We start from the raw sequence: 5,049 nt of genomic DNA on the forward strand, positions 1-5,049 counted from the left end.
ACCTGCTGGGCTCAGGAGATCCTTCCACCTCAGCCTTCCAAGTAGCTGGAAACTACAGGTGCGTGCCACGACACCTGGTCAATTTTTTTTTTTTTAATTATAGAGATGAGGTCTCACCAAGTTGCCCAAGCTGGTCTCGAACTCCTAGTCTCAGGCAATCCTCTCACCTCAGTCTCCCAAAGTGCTGGGATTATAGACATGAGCTACCCATCCAGTCAAAATGTTGTTATTCAAGTGTCATCTTTAAAACTTTATTTTACGTGTAAATGACTTTTTAAGCCACTTATATAGAGTTAAAATTCTAAGTATTTATATAAAGCTGTGCTTTATTATACTACTGGGGATGTGGGTGAAATTAACTCTAAAACACTTGCCCATCCTTAAATTTTTTTTTTTTTTTTAAGGGATACAGGGACTCACTCTGTCACCTAGGCTGGAGTGCAGTGGCATGATCACAGCCCACTGCAGCCTTGACCTCCTGGGCTCAGGTGATCCTTCCCCTTCAGCCTCCTGAGTAGCTGGGTCTGTAGGTGTGCACGATCACACCTGGCTAATTTTTGTATTTTTTGTAGAGATGAGGATTCATTATGTGGCCCAGGCTGGTCTCGAACTTCTGGGCTCATGCAATCCTCCTGCCTCAGACTCCCAAAGTGCTAGGATTACAGGAGTGAGCCACTGTGCCTAGCTCCATCCTTAAATTCTTAAAATCAGCACTTCCTTAGTCCCAACTGAAACATAGTAAATTCATTTTAAAGGTCTCTAGATTTTTTTTTTTTTTTTGAGTTGGAGTCTCACTCTGTCACCCAGACTGGAGTGCAGTGGCCGCTCCCGGTCACCGCAGCCTCGCCTGCTGGGCTCCGGTGATCCTTCCGCCTCAGCCTTCCAAGTAGCTGGAATTACAGGCATGCACTACCACGCCTGGCTGATTTTTTGATTTATTGTAGAGATGAGGTCTCGCTGCCCAGGCGGGTCTCGAACCCGCGGGCTCAGGCAATCCACTCCCCTCAGCCTCCCAAAGGCGTGGGATTGCAGGCTGAGCCACCGAGCCCGGCTCTAGATTTTTTTTAAAGAAAATGTTGTCCTGTTTAGATACATGTAAAAATGTTGCTGTTGTTCAAAAAACACTGTAAATGACAAGATTTGCTCTCACCTAGAAGATTAGTCTCTGATTTACAACCTTCTTACATATAGATCTCTTAGTAAATTCAGTGGGAGTGCTCCATAAATAAAAACTACATTGTATTTTGCCACTTTGATAAGGAATACCCAAGGTGCTGCAAAATGAGCACCCTTCACATATTTTAAAGACTGGAGTGCAGGTGCACACCCATGGCCACAGCAGCCTCGGCCCACTGATCTCAGGTAATCCTTCTGCCTCAGCTTTCCAAGTTCCCTGAACTCAGGCAATCTTCTCACCTCCACCTCCCAAAGTGCTGGAATTACAGGCATGAGCCACCACGCCCAGCCCACTAAATCTTAATTACCAAGAAGTTATACCAAGCAAGTGTTTAATTCCCCAGCTGGGCTCTCTGGCTCATTCATAAGCATACTGAGGTGATTTCTCACATCATTTTTACTTCTTTTTGAGAAATTCTATTGCATGGTTTTAGGAGCCATAAACTGCAGTGATAAGTACTTATAAAATTAATCCAAGTTGGGCCCAGTAGCTCCTGCATGTAATCCCAGTACTTTGGAAAGCCAAGGCAGGAAGAACCCTTGAGGCCAAGAGTTCAAGACCAGCCTGGAGCTGGGCTCCATGGCTCAGCCTGTAATCCCTTGCTTTGGGAGCCTGAGGTGAGTGAATTGCCTGGGTCTGCAGGTTCAAGACCCACCTGGGCAACTTGGCGAGACCTCATCTCTACAATAAATCAAAATTAGCCAGGCATGGTAGCGCATGCCTATAGTTCCAGCTACTTGGAGGGCTGAGGCGGAAGGATCGCCGGAGCCCAGCAGGTCGAGGCTGAGGTGACCGGGAGCGGCCACTGCACTCCAGTCTGGGCGACAGAGAGAGACTTCAGCTCAAAAAGAAAAAAAAAAGACCAGCCTGGACAACATAGTGAGACCCTGGCTCAACAAAAAATTTTAAAAATAATTAGCCAGGCATAGTGATGCATACCTATAGTCCCAGCTACTCAGGAGGCTGAGGAAGAAGGATCCTTAACCCAGGGGTTCCAGGATGCAGTGAGCTATGATCACACCACTGCACTCCAGCCTGGGCAGCAGAGCAAGACCCTGTCTCAAAATAAGTAAATATATTGATTCAATACACTGATGAGAGAGGGAGCTGGGAGAAAATGCTGTGCCCAAACCAACTCCAGAAATAGAGAAAAACCTTCAGCTGAGGACTAGCCTTTATTTGCTTTGTGACATCACTGGTGAATTTTAAGAAATGAAGCTATAATGTACTCAAAATGACCTTTCTATTTTTGTTTTACTCGAGCTCTGGCTTTCCTGTGGTTGAGGGAAGCACCAAAGAGTATTTTTCTGTCTCATCTATAATTCAGTATTTCAGTATAATTTCAGTGTAATTTTTGTCTCATATATAATTTCCTGCTATTGCATGACATCAAAAATGTCTTCATTACTACAACTTAGCAAAGTTTTTGAAATGTGCTAGAAAAAACATTTCAAGATGACTTTTGCTTCTATTTTACATTTGAGATACATCATAAAATATAAATTATTTCCTTTCCTTTTTTTCTTTTTTCTTTTTTTGAGTCAGAGTCTCACCCTGTCACCCAGGTTGGAGTACAGTGGCATGCTCATGACCACTGCGGCCTTGACCTGTTGGACTCAGATGATCCTTCTGCTTCAGCCTTCCAAGTAGCTGGAACTATAGGTGTGCGCCATCATGCCCGGTTAACTTTTTTTTTTTTTTTTTATTGTAGAGATTAAGTCTCACCAAGTTGACCAGGCTGGTCTGGAGTCCTTGGACTCACAATACTCTTGCCTCTGCCTCCTAAGGTGCTGGGATTTCAGGAGTGAGCCACTGCGCCCAGCCTATTTCCTTTACATTAGCTTCTTATCTGTTTCCGCAATGGCTTTGTCTTTGTTTTTTTCTTTTCTTTCTTTCTTTTTTTTTTAGTTAGAGTCTCTCTGTCAGCCAGGCTGGTGCAGTGGCAAGCTCACAGCCACCGCAGCCTCGACTTTCTGCCTCAGCCTTCTGCTGAGGAACCACAGGCATGTGCCACCGCGCCCAGCTATTTTTTTGATTTATTGTAAAGACGAGGTCTTGCCATGTTACTCAGGCTGGTCTCAACCCCTGAGCTCAGACTATCCTCTCGCCACCATCTCCCAAAATGCTGGGATTACAGGCATGAGCCACTACACCTGGTCAGGAGTATATTTCAAAAGAGTATAAATAGCCAGGACACTTGTTTAAATGACAAGCCTCTGGTTTTCACAATTGCAGCATATAGGCTTCTCTGGAGGTTGTGAAATTTGGGGCAATTATTTGCTCAACTCTCTATCACCTACTCACACGAAAATGACTGCCTAGCCTGCATATGTATGAGTGTTTTCCATTTATTTGGCATGTTGAAATATCTTTCAGAAGAGAATTTCCCTTTAGTTAGTCAGCAAATATGTACAGGTACCTATAAATACACCATTTCCCACTAAGTAAATGTCTAGAACACTTTTCTCTTGACATTTTCTGGAATATGTTAGAGAATTGTACTGGACAACAAAATAAATTAAACTGAGGCAATTTTTTGAGTCACAGACAAAAGAGATAAAATATTGTCATGGTTAATAAAAAACATGGATCTGCAGGTATGGCAATAAGCAAAGTATGTCAGCAGGAAAGAATGCAGTTTTGCACTAATTTTTATCACATTTAATAGACTATCATATATTGATTTTTTTTTTTTTTTGAGTCAGAGTCTCACTCTGTCACCCAGGTTGGAGTGCAGTGGCACGTTCACGGCCACCCCAGCATCAACCTACTGGTCTCCGGCGATCCTTTTGCCTCAACCTTCCAAGTAGCTGGAACTACAGGCATGAGCTACCATGCCTGGCTAATTTTTAAAAATTTTTATTGTAGAGATGAGGTCTTGCAAAGTTGCCTGGGCTGGTCTCAAACCCACAGGCTCAGGCAATTCACTTGCCTTGGTCATCCAAAGCCCAGCCCATATAATGATGTTTTAACAAAAGTGTGTGGTTACTCTCAGTTTCCTTTATGTTTAGTTCTGATACTACTGGAACTTGGAGTTAATTAATTAACTTTTTGAGTCGGAGCCTCATTGTGTCATCCAGGCTGGAGTGCAGTGGCAAACTCATGGCTCACCACAACCTCAACTTTCTGGGCCCAAGTGATCCTTTCTGCCTCAGCCTTCTAAGTAGCTGGGACTACAGGCATACACCACCATGCCTAGCCAATTATTAAATTTTTGTAGAGTTGGGGTCTTTGCTATGTTGTCTAGGTTGGTCTCAACCTCCTGGGCTCAAGCAGTCCTCTTACTTCGGCCTCCCAAAGTGCTGGGATTACAGGCGTGAGCCACCACGCCTGGCCAAAACTTGAAGTAAATTTAAATCTATATTTTAAATAATTTTTTGAGATCCTTTATTAGCAACTTCTTATTTTGTTTTGCTTTTTTTCCCTCTAGTCAGTTTCATATTATTTGGGGCATTAGATATATATATATATGCTGAAAATGTATTTATTAATTCCATAGATAAAATAGTTACCCAAAATTAGTTAGAGAAAATATTAGAAAAAGTAATATTGAATGAACTCAGTCCTTTAAAAGGCATCATTTTCAAAAAACCCTTAAAATTGACATCTGGTAACCATTGCATTTGAAACATACTAAAAAGAAGTTCATCTTCACATATTTCCAGATGCTTTTGTTTTTGTTTTGTTTTGTTTGTTTGTTTTTGTTTTTGTTTTGTTTTTTTTGAGTTGGAGTCTCACTCTGTCGCCCAGACTGGAGTGCAGTCATCGCAGCCTCGCCTGCTGGGCTCCGGCAATCCTTCCGCTTCAGCCTTCCGAGTAGCTGGAATTACAGGCATGCGCTACCATGCCCGGCTGATTTTTTGATTTATTGT

Source organism: Carlito syrichta, unplaced genomic scaffold (genome assembly GCF_000164805.1).
Source record: "Carlito syrichta isolate Samal-C Ts95f unplaced genomic scaffold, Tarsius_syrichta-2.0.1 Scaffold301541, whole genome shotgun sequence".
Taxonomy (NCBI): Eukaryota; Metazoa; Chordata; class Mammalia; order Primates; family Tarsiidae; genus Carlito; species Carlito syrichta.